We start from the raw sequence: 14,582 nt of genomic DNA on the forward strand, positions 1-14,582 counted from the left end.
TTAAGGACCTAATTTTATTGGGAACAGCAATGTTACCAAAACGTGAACCCCTGGTTCTCCAAGATGTGGTGAATGGGACCCTCCACTCCTAAACTTGTTTCAGTCCAGTCCCTTCACCAAAATTCATCAGGGCCCTCTCTGGAGGTCCCCTAGGAACCTCAGGCTTATCAGTTTGTGGTGACAGGAAGACCTGGCATAGACTGTAAATGGTTGTCTGGAAGAAATCTCCAAAGTTATCTATGGGTTGGCATAATCTCAATGATCAATTAGCCTTGTCTTTTCTTTTCCTGCCTCTGATTCTAGTTCCATGCCAGAGCTAGAGCCTTCAATCTAGTTGCCTCCATCAACCCTGGATCCTGTTCTTTTTAGGCCAGTAGTTCTCCCAGTAGTTGTCCCATCAGAATTATCTGTGGTGTTTTGCAAAAATGCTAATGCTAGGCCCTCCTCTAGACCAATTAAATCGTAATCTCTAGGTATGGAGGTCAGGTATCTTAAATTTCGAAAGAAATTGGTGCTTCCAATGTACAGCCAGAATAAAGAGTGGTATGATAGCAAGAAGTTCAGTCAGCAGTGGAATATTTAGGTTGTGGTTCTAGACTGGGGAAATCTTCCCATCACAACTGGAGAGCAGTAAGAGATAACAGGGCTCTAGATAATTAGGCTGGGGTTAAGCTTGAGGCTAAAGGTGGTCTAGCATAATAAGCAGAATGTCCAATCAGACTAAAGTTCTGGTCTCTAGAATGGAATAAACATTGGGTGGAGCCCCTGGCACTGCCTTTGAGAGTATGTGAGCATCCGAGGATTGCCTGGAGCTTATTATAGCTCTGCTATAGAACCTGGGGAGTAGCAGGGATGGTGGAGGCAGCCAGAGGCCCAACCATTGTGTTGTCTCTCTTGTATAAAAAGAGAATTCATTCACTTTCCGGTCCCCAGTGGTCCCGGGGGTGGAGACTATTAATAAACCCTGCCTCTGTGGAAGTCTGCTCTGGAACTGGAGCAAGCTCAACTAGCAGGTGGGAAGCCACTGAGGCACCAAATTTGGATGTTAGGAAAGGCAGAGATGAGGCTGGCTAATGATGAGAAGCCAGCGATAACCCGCTCCCTCAAAGTGTGTGAGGGATTGACCTCCTGGGCCCCTTCTCCTGTTCTTTCCCAGCTCCCTTCAGTATTCAAATTCCAGCTAACAGCTAGACTCCACAGGGGTGACAGCACTCTTTAAAGGCAAATGTAAAGACCTCATTAAACAGAGGAATCCAGAGAATAGAATGAATAGAAATAAACACTTTCCACTACCCTCCAGAGGCACCAGCAGAATAGCACTTCTCAGTGGAAAGTATTAGCACAGAGATAATTTCTTAATGGACTACGTCTCTCCAGAGCTCCCAGAGGCCCAGAGTCACTATTGGGAGCCGGGGGAAGCTGCACCCTGCCCACTCCAGCCCCATGATTCAGCTCAGGCAAACAGTCCCAGAGCTGTAGGGGATGAAACACGGGATGGGACCCAGAGAATGCGGGTTCAAACCCATCCTCCAAGCTCTCACAGACACTTAGGTAGGTCTGGCTTTTTCAGTATGTAGTGTTAAAATTTAAAAAGGAAAAAAGAGAAATAGTTCAAATGTAAATTATTTCATTTGTCCTGTTGTCCTGGGAATCCTGGATGTGGGGAAAATTTTTCATGGGCCAAAAGCGAAGAAAATGAGCTCTTTTATGTAACCAGGTTATCAGGTGGTGATGCTGAAGTTCTGGGCCACATCAAACCATGACATCAGAAAAGGCAGTTCAGTGGAGTGGAAAACAACAGGATTTGGAGTCAGGGGACCTGGGTTTGAATCCTGACTTTGTTGTTCACTCACTATATGATCTTTTACATATCCCTTGGCCTGCCTAGGGTTTAATTTTGTTTTGTAAATGGGCAATAATAAATACCTATCACATTGGGTGGGCTGTGATGTCTGTGGCATTCTAAATATTCCAGGAGACAGACCTAATAGTAATAATAGTAACTATCATGTATTTCCTTTGCTGGGCATGCTGCTCAGATTTTTGCATGCATGAACTCATTTAATCTTCTTAATGACTCTGTGGGTAAAGTATTCTTATTATGCCCATTTTACATATGAGAAAACAAAGACTCAGAATAGTTAATTAATTTACTCAAGCGAACACATCTCATAACAGGCAGAGTTGAGATTTGAACCAACCCTATGCCCAGCACCACTGTGCCACATTGCCTCCCAGCTGAACAAAGAAGCAAGTTGCCCCAAGATTTTCCATGATTGCTTGGGGAACAGAAGAATGCTATGACTGCACATAGGGATATGGTTCACATCTCCAAAATTCTCAGTGTCCATAAACAATTCACCTCCTTAACGTTTGGCATATGTGCTAGATGATATTATTGTTAAATGTACCTGTGGCAGGCAGACTTCTAAGATGCCCCCCAATGATCTCCATCTCCTGGAATTCAGTGTTCTGTAATCCCTCCCGTAGAGTGTGAGCTGGACCTAGTGATTCACTTCTAGCAAACACAATAGAGCATAAGTGATGGCATATCTCTCTATCAGTTATCTATTGCTGCGTAACAAATTGCCACAATGTAGCAGCTTAAAATAAGACAAATTTATTATACCACAGTTTCCAGAGGACAGGAGCCTGGGTAAGGGGTAGCTGGGTCCTCTGCTCAAAGTATCCCAAAATTGAAATCAATGAAGTTGAGCATCTTTTGATGTGCTTATTGACCATTTGTATATCTTCTTTGACGAAATGTTTATGCAAGCCTTTTGTCCATTTTTAAATTGGGTTCTTTGTTTTTTGTTGTTGTTTTGAAAAGTCCTTTTCAACGTATAGTGTAATATAATCACGGGAATGATATCCCATCATATTCACAAACCCAGATTTATACAGGGCATGTGCAGCAGGGGAACATATAATTCTACTTACTATCGTTACTTCCGAGATTATTGTATAAAAGACTGTGACTTCCATCTTGCTCATACTTTTTCTCTCTCTGTCTCTTCTCATTTGCTTGTTCTAATGAAGCAAGCTGCCATATTATGAATAGTCCTTTGGAGAGACCCATGTGGTACGGAACTAATAGTGGCATCTGACCAACAGCCGGTGAGGGGCCGAGGCTCTCAGTCCAATAACCCACCCGGAGCTGAATTCTGCCTACAAATACATGAGTGAGCTTGGAAGCAGATCCTTCTCCAGTAGAGACTTAAGGTAGCTGTAGCTCCAGTTGTCACTTTAATTGCTGCTTGTGAAAGACCCATAAGCAGAGAACTACTTAAGTTTCACCCAGATTCCTGACCCACAGAAACATTAGATAATGTAACAGTGACTTTTTAAATGTAATTTTGAAACTGTGAGCAAGGAGGAAATTGTAATGTAAACTTCAAAGCTGGAAGTTATGGTGGAAGCTCCTATTCTCACAAAGGAGCTATTTGTAAATGTAAAGTCTACAAACATACGTAAATGTAAGGTTTGTCCCTTTCGCAGATGTCTCCTGGCTTCTGAAGAAAACAGGAAAATGGGAAATAACTAAATTGACTCCCTTTGTCTCAAATGGGTTTAGCCAGCTAAAGAATCATTGGGAGATTGCCTCAAAACTCCCAGATAGATGGGCCCTTTGTCTATCACTCTTGTTGCATATTAATTAAATTATTATTTCCCTTTGTCTCTGAACCTGGGAATAAAACCCAATTGGAGAATCGCAGATGGGAAGCAGATTTGGGATAACTTCCCCTGCTTTTCACCGATGTAAATTAAACCATCTTTTCCTCTTCAGCTGGTTTCTGTGTGACTTCTGTTAGCCGTGTGGAGCAACGAACCCACATTTGGGAAGTGCCCCTTCTTCAATACTAAATGCTATTGTTTAAAGCTATTAAGATTTGGGACAATTTGTTAAGCAGCAGTATATATCTAACACAACATCTCAACAGAAACGTGGTAAGAGTAATTGAACTATGTGTCAGCTAGGTTGAATAAGGAAAAAAGAGTGACATGCTACCGAATGATATTCCTTAAAACATGATACATATGATTTATGTATTAAGGTGCTTAGTATAATTCTGTATATATTAGGGATTTGTGATATAATGGGAGCAAAGAGGTTTGTTTGAGAGTAGATTTCCCTACTCACTTATGTGTGATCTTTCTGTTTAAACAAGGTAGTAAATATTTTCTCTGTCCCATGAGCTGACAAAAGCCCACATCAAAAACATCAATGACTTTCTAGTCTTTAAATGGTATAATTCACCAATATTTAGCAATTGGTGCCTTAGGACCATCTGTCATTTTGTGGCTATGCCCAGCCCTAGCATCCTCATGTTGGCAAGATATATACCATGAAACACCTTTACCTAGTAGAAAATAAAATTGACCAGATTTAATTCCTTTCACAAAAGATAAGGATGATGTCATCGAGCCCACCTCTAACATTTGCAAGTCCTAAGGCAAGAGTAAAGTGGAGGCCCACATACCATGCTTCTAAACAGTTACAAAATGAAAATCAAGCTTATTAACTGTTACATAAAATAAGTTCTAGCCTCCTTTCTTGATTATATACATTCACAACAACCTAGAAGGCCAGGCTAACTGTAGAATTCTCAGACTCACTAGAAGTCCATGCATGGGGAAACTTTCTTAGTCTTGACCCACTTCTAGCTCCATCCCATGCCATATGTGTATGTATGTGTAGAGGCATGTGGGTACTCCAGCCTGCAGATTCTTTGTTCACACTCTCTCTCAAACAGCAGCTGCCTCTTGACCAACCCTCAGGTCTAAGAAAGCTCATGCCAACATAGGCCATCCTCTGAAAGAAAGAGTCCTGATAGTGGGCATGGGGCGATTTGGACAAAGAATTGTGGGATATTGGTGAGCAAATTATGGTCTTGAAGGGGATTACATTATCCATGTATATAGGTCCCTTTGTATCACAACTGTTCATCCTGTGGGGTTGGGGGTAGTAGGAGTGGCACACAGCTAGAGGAGGACAAGAGTGGGGGCCCTTTAAAGATGGGGTTCCTTATGCACAGAACCAGGGGCAGTACTGTATGCATTTTCTTAATGTCAGAAGCAGACTAATCTCCATGGTTAGGAGGGAAGTGAAAGGGCCATTAGCTGGGATTTGCTGGAGCCACTGAGCTGGTGGGATTGGGAGGTGAGGGTTGGTTTCAGATCCTGAGAGAAAGCCTAGTCAGCTAGATATCTTTCCCAGTATCTGTGGCAGTAACAGAAGTGATAGTTCTACCCAAAGTCAGCATTGCCCGGCAAGATGTAACAATAGAAACAGAGATAGGGAGGGCTGTAGCAGAGAGCACTCCAACTCCAGGTTACCGGACAACCTCAGCCACCAATGAGGAGCTGGCAAGAGGGAGGCACTATTTTCCACCCTAGAGACCAAAGGAACCCAACAAAATGGATGGGCTTGCTGTTACCAGGACAGAGTTACCAGGTCAAAACCAGACTAGAAGTAAATATGATTCGATATTGTGTCCAGTTTTCCATATTTTTAATCTAAATGATAGCATGATGACTCACCTAGCTTGCCCACTCTGGAACCTTCAAGGCACCCAGTGAAATAACATTTTCCCTATGAAAGCTTTCCAAACCCTTCAGCCAGGAGAACAAACTACTCCCTCTGTCATACTCTCTAAATATATCATTCCTACCTGGGAGGTAGCAGTTACATCAAAAGAGAAAATACAACTGAGTACTCAAGTATGTGACCATTTGAATCACAAAGATCTGGGTTCAAATCATAGCTCTGCCGCAGCTTTGTGAAACTTTCTCAGCACCTGTGTCCTCATCTTTGAAGCAGAGAAGACAATAGCACTCATCTACATCATTGATTGTGATAATTAAATGAGATAATATGCATAAAGCACTTAATAAGATGTGTGGACAGACATAGGTGACTGGTGGTTTGATGGGCCGAGCCCTCTACCACCGGACTTGCCCTTGGCAAGACTGTTGCTGCAAAGGAGAGGCTAAGCCTGCCTATAATTGTGCCTAAGAGCCTCCTCCTGAATGCCTCTTTGTTGCTCAGATGTGACCCTCTCTCTCTAGCTAAGCCAACTTGGCAGGTGAAATCACTGCCCTTCCCCCTATGTGGGATCTGACACCCAGGGGAGTGAATCTCCCTGGCAACATGAAATATGACTCCCAGGGAAGAATCTAGACCCAGCATCATGGGATGGAGAACATCTTCTTGACCAAAAGGGGGATGTGAAAGGAAATGAAATAAGCTTCAGTGGCAGAGAGATTCCAAAAGGAGCCGAGAGGTCACTCTGGTGGGCACTCTTATGCACAATATGGACAAACATTTTTAGGTTCTAATGAATTGGAATAGTTAGCAGTAAATACCTGAAACTATCAAACTACAACCCAGAACCCTTGAATCTTGAAGACAATTGTATAAAAATGTAGCTTATGAGGGGTGACAATGTGCTTGGGAAAGCCCTATGGACCACACTCTCCTTTGTCCAGTGTATGGATGGATGAGTAGAAAAATGGGGGCAAAAAGAAAGAGCACCCAATATTCTTTTTTACTTTAATTGTTCTTCTTCATTTTAATTTTTATTCTTATTATTTTTTTTTGTGTGGCAATGAAAATGTTCAAAAATTAATTTTGGTGATGAACACACAACTGTATAATGGTACTGTGAACAAATGAATGTATGCTTTGTATGACTGCATGGTTTGTGAATATATCTCAATAAAATTGAATTAAAAAACAACAACAACAAAAAATAAGATGTGTGGAATATAGTACAAGCTCAATAAACATCAGCTATTATTGCATTTTAGAGTTAACTGTTTGTATAACTGTCTCCCATCCTAAATTATGAACTCCTTAAGGCTAATGACAGCATCTTGTCTCTCTAGAACATGTCATGGTGCTTGGAATATTTATTCATTAAAAAAAAAAGCCTTTTCTTTTTACAGCCTATAATGTGCCAAACACTGTGCAAAACCAACAATAGACTAGAGTTAAACAAAGATTTGTCAAATGAAATAGAGAAGAGATTGTAACTTATGATTAAGAATTTCTGTTTATTTAGCCTATATAAAACATCATAACTAACCTTGAAACCTTATTTAAAGCTCAAACACTTTTTTCTTTCTTTAGGTCCCTTAGAGAAAGGAAAGGATATTTTCTTTGCTTTCAAACAAGCTGACATATTGGGAGGATCTACAAGCAAAGATTGGGCTATCCTCTTGAAAGTCTCCAGTTTCTCTGATCCCATGTGGGGAAAACTATTTGACAGTTACCTGTCATTTGGTTGCTGTATTAGCAAAATACCTCAGATATAGATTCCCAGTGGGTGTAAAGCAATATCTTCTCAAGAAGCCATAGGTGAGTAGAAACATATTTACAAAAGAACCACAATACATATTCACCACATTGCTTCCAGCAGTGTTACCTGTGTGGAAGGTATTTCTACTGATTATCAATGGACCACAACTGGAATTGATTTCTACATTTCATTTATAGACTTGAATGCAGATGGTTGAAAAATAAAAGATAAAAGGAGAAATGCAGTAGTATAATACCTGTCTGCTCCATTTGATTTGGCTAGAATGTCTCCTTCACTAGATGGTGTTGGTTTCACTACTGGATCCCAAGTTCCTAGAATGAGAATGATGCCTGTCATAGAGTAGGAACTTGATAAGTATTTGTCAAATGAATGAAAAAATGAATGAGTGAGTATGAGAATGAGTCCTGCACAGGACATTTTTATTACACTTGGAAACTTTATTCACACTTGACCTGTAGTGATATGCTCTGCTCAGATTTTTCCTGAATTTTGTTCTAATGAATTTTGAAAAGCATGCTCTTTTAGAATCTGAAATCCAAATTTTCAAAACAATAAGCAGAAAACATCAGCTTCTATACCAAGAAGAGAGGGTGACATGTCTGAACTGGCCTGAAGATGGAGTATTAATTTCCTGTGCTCTATTCACTCTGTCAGCAGAAGTTCCTGCCTAAATGTTATGGAAAGCACACATATTGAACATTGCTCCTTTAGTTTCTGGGACACGTGGAGTTGCACTCCAGCCAGCCTGAGGTTTTTCCTTATGTAATAGCTCCTTGGTACTACTCTCCATCAGGGATCCTATATCCCCCAAATCAGCCTCTTCCCACCCGCTCTGTGTGTAGCAAAGGACCTGAGATTGCATGAGAACGATTACAAGTAAAAAAAAAAAAAGCCAAAAATAATCAGGTATGGAAGGAATTAGATAAGAATGTGTTCTAAGGATTGAATTACAAGGTTTTGTCAGGAGAAAGGGAGGGGGCAACTGCCTCACATCAGGGAGAAATGAAATATTCCTAGAAAGAAAAGATCAGTGAGTACCCTCTATGGTTAAGTGTTGGTTGGGCTGGAGATAACAGGAAGAAATTCAGGTAAATGTATATGTAAGAAAAATTAGTGAAGGGGCAACTTTTGGTTGCCCAAGGGACCTACAATGCTGCATATAGTAGGGTGAGAATGAAACTCACTTCTAGAAAGGTCATGGTTTACTAAGCTCTCATTCCCAACTTGGGTTAATAAGAGTAGAAGTTGGGGTAGACTGCGGAGAAAATCATCTTCAAGAATCAGATCAGTTTGGAAGGATGTGAAGCTGACTGGCATTGATGTTTATACTGCATTCTTGCTGATCTCATTGTCAATACTGCTTGGGTTTGAACTGGTTTTCTACTGTGCAGCAAGTACAAAGAGTAAAGGTAGCTCATTCCCAAGACTTGTCTCTACTTAAACTTGAACCACCCAGGGACCAGAACGAACAGATATTAAAACAGACTTTGAAAATACAGTGATATATAGAGTGTGGCACACTGGTTCAACAGGTAGCTCAGATTATATGCCATCACATCTGAAATTTTAATGTACGACAAGGAAAGTAAAAATAAGTCTATTGAATAAATTATATGGGAATAATTGGTTAGCCCTGTGGAAACATCCTTCATGCTATGCACCAACAAAATTCCAGATAGATCAAAGAGTTGACTTTTTAATCAAGCATAAAAACAACTGTAAGAAAATAAGAATGAATATTTATCCAGCTTCTGGAGAGAGGACTGTTTAGATACAGAGAAGACTAAAATATCACAAAGAAAAAGATGGACAGATGTGATTACATACAATTTAAATCTTCTGCACATAAAAAACATAATCAAACTCAAAAGGAAAACAACAAACAAGGGGACACATTTGAGGCAAATATAAAAAAAGGATGTTGTATTTAAATATCTGCATTAATACAAATCCTTAAGAAAAACAAAGAAGCCAGTAGATGAGCAGAGAAATGACACAAACAGATATTTCCCCAAAGAGGAAATGCTACTGTTTAATAAACATGGAAAAAATGTTCGATATCATTACTAATCAAACCCATGCAAAGAAAAACAACATTTCATGCTTTTCAAATTAGCCAGACTTTTAAAATGGTAATAAGCATATTAACAAATGTGGAGGGGAGTGGGTATTTTCTTACATTGCAGAATGTAAATTGGCACGGCCTTTTAAGAGAGTAATTTGTAAATGTGCCTTCAATGTGGTCACACCCTTTGGCCCACTAGTTTCACATTGGAATGTATAGCTCAATGAAATAACCCAAAACATTGGAGGTGGGCTGGGGGTCAGAAAGGACATGAATTTATGCAACAAGATCAACATTACAACAGTATAAGTAATAGTGAGATAAAAAATTTTTAAATTTGAATGTTTGGTTAAATAATCCATGCCATAATCCTTGCACGGACCATTATGGAGTCATAAAATATAATGTTCACAAAGGCTGTGTATAATATGGAAAATGCTTATGATATAATAGTAACTGGAAAAAAACATAAAATTGCATATAGAGACTGGATTTAATTTTGTAAACAAAACAAAACAAAACAATGCAATAAAAAAGCCCTGAAGAAAATACATTAAAATGTAAACAGTGGCTATGCATGAATGGTAAAACTATGCATGATTTTTTATTCTCTTTCCTGCTTTCCAGGAGTTTTCTATTTTTTCAATATTGTGAAGAAGAGCACATACAAACGTTTAATGTTTCTATTCCTTTTGAGATCTTGGGCCATCATGAATGTCAAAAATTTACTTCAGACAATAAGCACATAGGATAGTCAGTGAGGCAAGGATGAGTGACACCAGAGAAGTAAAAAAGGAAAGTTTATTAGCATTCACACGTACTAGAACAGAGAGGAGTGGCATGCCTTGCAGGGTTGCACGGAGAAACAAATTAGGAGCATAGCTTCAACCAAGTAAGCAGGGGACAAAAGGTTATAGTGGACCTGGGGTCTGTGCCTTTATAGTTTTATAGGGAGGGGCTGTAGTGGTTGGTCAAGCAAGAGTGGGGATTGGGGAGTTTGTATTTGATTTTTGTGGGCATGCAAATCCAAGTAGGATGCTAGGAGGAAAAGGAGAAGCTGTTTATCTTGTGTTTACATGTTTCAGCAGTGGTCACTGTGGGAACTAAGATGCTCAGGCATTATGACAACATTGCATTACTAATGTCAGGATCAGAGATGCAGTGTGCAAAGTCCTTATTTTATTTTAATTCACTACAGCACCTTTGGAGGATTTTGGAATGTAGTTCAATTACGAGGTGATATACAGTAAGATATCTAAAATAAAGTCTCTGAAGTTGAGATACATGCACAGTGCTGGTCATAAAGTGATGTTCAGTAAATCATTGTAGAATGAATGAATGAATGTGAATAAATGAGTATTAATACTTGCATAGCACTTATGTGCCTGGCACTGTTCTAATAATGTGTGTATATGTATGTGTGTGTGTGTGTATGTGTGTATATATATTTATTTATTTATAAAGTCATTTAATCTTTCCAATAACCTAGGATATACGTACTATTAATTTCTCCATTTTAGGAAACTGCAGTGCCCAAAAAATTACAGTAATTTGACCAACGTCACAAAATGGTGGAGCCAGAATTCAGAATTTAAACACAGGTACTAAGCTCTACAAGCAATGCTCTCCCCACGCCTTGAGCAAGTGAATCTCATAGCTCAATAGCATGCACACTGCTACCAGATTCATGGAATTTAGGCCTCTTAACAGAGTTGGTAGAACTGGTGACAAGTTTATCTTTATTCAGCCTTGAATTTGTGCTAATCTTTACTAAAGCAAGTGCTGCAAATGACAGTAATCGGTAAGTGTTTTATTTCCCCCCAGATTGTCAGGAGCACAGGGACCTGTTCATTCAGGCCCCTCTCTGGTTTGCTCCAGGGTCACATGAAGGAGCCCCTCAGCCCATAAACCCCAGGGAGCAGGCTTCCGGGTACCACAGCCTCCTGTATTCTTCAAATCCCAGTTGGGTCCACTCCTGTTCTAGTATCCTATTGTTGTACAGTAAAACATGGGATATTATCCTACCCACCTCATAGGGTTGCTATGAGGATTAAATGAGTGAAAACATAAAATATACTTAGAATTATGCCTGGCACAATAAGTATTCATTATTATTTACTTGTTATTTTTACAAAGATTATAATCATTATTACTGTAGGGACCCTCCTATCTGACACAATTGGGACCAATAGTAGATAGATTAATTGGAAAAAAGTAACTAAAAATCATAAAAAGACAAATCCCATACATGCTTGTCTTACCATTTCATTTTAACTTAACCAGAAAATATATATTCGATCACCGGTAGTTTGATGTAGGCTCAAAGGACTTTTCTTTGTGTGTGGAACCACGGATGGGAACTTCCATCTTCTGATGTAGATCTTCTGAAATAAGTCTTCTGATGGCATCTTCTATGATTTCCAGTTTGGGTTACTTTAAAGTGGAGAGGGGGCCTAGGCTGGTCTCCAGTGGGGTGGGGACGTCGGTCAGTGTGAGATCCCCTCCTGCTGAAGAGAGGCATCTCAGCAGCAGCACCATGATTACTAAGGGGACAAATAGGATTCTGTTCATATTAAGTAGCTCAACAGAAGAAACTTGAAGGCTGTGTGGGATTTGCAAATCTCCCAAATAAGCATACAGAAAATCCACGAGAGAGGGTTTGAATTCACACTTACGGTAGTAGGTGAGTCTGGATTGGGAAAGCCAGCATTGATCAACTCATTATTCTTCACAGATTTGTATTCTCTGAGTATCCAGGTCCTTCCCATAGAATAAAAAAGACTGTACAGGTGGAACAATCCAAAGGCTTAATCAAAGAAGGTGGTGTTCTTCACTTGCTACTTGCAATAGTTGACACCCCAGGATTTGGAGATGTGGTGGTTAATAGTAATTGTTGGCAGACTGTCATCGACTACATTGATGGTAAATTTGGACTAACTAAATGCAGACTCTCGAGTGAATGGAAGACGGATGCCTGACAACATGGTGCAGTGCTGTTTATATTTCATTGCTCCTTCAGGACATGGACTTAAACCATTGGATATTAAGTTTATGAAGCACTTAGATAAAAAAGTAAATATCATCCCACTTTTTGCCAAAACAGATACACTCACACCAGAGGAGTGCCGATAGTTTAAAAAACAGATAATGAAAGAAATCCAAGAACATAAAATTAAAATATGTGACTTTCCAAAAACAGATGATGAAGAAGAAAATAAGCTTGTTAAAAAGATAAAGGACCATTTACCTCTTGCTTTGGTGGGTAGTAATATTATCATTGAAGTTAATGGCAAAAGGGTCAGAGGAAGGCAGTATCCTCGGGGTGCTGCTGAAGTTGAAAATGGTGAACATTGTGATTTTACAATTCTAAGAAACATGTTGATAAGAACGCACTTGCAGGACTTGAAAGATGTCACTAATAGTGTACGCTAAGAGAACTGTGCAAGCAGAAAACTGGTACCTGTGACTTATAATGGAGTTGATAGCAACAAGAATAAAGGACAGCTTACTAACAGCCCTTTGGCACAGATGGAGGAAGAAAAAAAGGAGCATGTAGCCAAGATGAAGAAGATGGAGCTGGAGATGGAGCAGGTATTTGAGGTGAAGGTCAAAGAAAAAGTTCAGAAAGAAGGATTCTGAAGCTGAGCTTCAACAGCTCCATGAGCAAATGAATAAGAATTTGGAAGCACAGCAAAAAGAATTAGAGGAAGAACATCATCAGTTTGACGATGAGAAAGCAAACTGGGAAGCTCTTCAAGAGTTCTATTGACCACCAGTTAAGTGCAACTGGCCACTATGCCAGCTTGGACTTCAGTGTTTGTTGGATCCGTTTGACTAATTTGCAGCAGTTTTATCCACAATGATGGATTTAACAGCATGACAAATTTATTATTTTGTTGTTGTTGCTGTTGATGGAGATTAAAATGACTTGAATTGTCTAGGGTTGTTGTGTACTTAGAAAGTAACAACTCTAAGTACCTTTCCTACAGTTTTTTCTTTTTTTTTTTTAGAGACATCCTCAATTTAATGCAAGAGAATATTTTACTGTTGTACAAGCATGTTCTGGTGGTTTATTCTGGATATTCCAAAATAAAAAGACTCCGGAAAGTTTCCGTTGAGGATAAATTGCCATAAAACAATGCAAACTATACTTCTCTGGGACAATTATAATACAGAAGTTCCATTCAATGCAGCATATACAGTAATGCAATTTAGTCTAAAGCAGTTGACCCTATTTTTTGACAGTTCCATTGTTTGAAAATACACATGGAAAGAATCTATATGCTTACACTACACCTAGAGCTTTTTTATAACAATCTTTTTGTTTGTTTGTTTTGATTCTTTAAATATATACTATTCTCATTTAGTGCTCTCTCTAGCCAGAATCTCATTACTGCTTCATTTTTGTAATAAAATTTAATTTAGATATTTTCCATATATTGGGCCCTGTTAAAATAGAGTATAACGTCTTTCATATTGTAGGAACCAACAAGGAAACTTTCCCTTAACTCCCTTTTTACACTTATGGCAAGCAGCAGGGGGGGAAATGCACTTATAGATCATTTTTAGGCAAAATTATGAAGTAACGACCAACCTCTTTCTTCTTATATGCAGTCTCTTTATTTTACTAGAAATGGAATTCATGGTCTCTTGCAAAAAAAAATAAATAAATAAAAAATGATTATCTGCATTTAACTGTATTCATATATTGCATTTCTGTATTTTTTGTTTAAACTAAAAATTCACATAAACAAAAGTTGTGATGTAAAAAAAAAAAGTGGAGTGGGAGCCTAAAGATGGGAAGAATGATCTAAAAGCAAAATCTAATAGAACCATAGGAACTCTGTTTTTTTTCTGTACAGTATTACTATAAACCTAAAACTAAATATAAAGTTTACTATCTTAAAAAAATCTTATAGAACTGGAATATATTTTCAATTTCACTGTTTAATGTTTGTCTTACTACCCATAATCCAAAAGGAAATTGTCACTCATCTTTATCTGAGCATTCAAGTTGGTTCCAAGATACAATAACTCATCTTTTATTTGCATTTATATATGTTGGTTTACATAATATTTAATGAAACAATTTAATTTCAAAACAAACAACTACAACTGGCTTAATTACGTTTGGGAAACAAGCACAATGCCTCTTACTAAGCATTTCTCCAAACTAGTGGAGAGAAGTATGTGGA

The 14,582-nt window shown here is 38.8% G+C and overlaps 1 pseudogene; it reads left to right on the forward strand.

The window, feature by feature from the left end:
• Positions 1-1,358: 1,358 nt before the first annotated feature.
• LOC119517293 lies at positions 1,359-13,156 on the forward strand (annotated as a pseudogene).
• The last annotated feature ends 1,426 nt before the right edge of the window (positions 13,157-14,582 follow it).

Source organism: Choloepus didactylus, chromosome 21 (genome assembly GCF_015220235.1).
Source record: "Choloepus didactylus isolate mChoDid1 chromosome 21, mChoDid1.pri, whole genome shotgun sequence".
In the NCBI taxonomy this organism is placed as follows: Eukaryota; Metazoa; Chordata; class Mammalia; order Pilosa; family Megalonychidae; genus Choloepus; species Choloepus didactylus.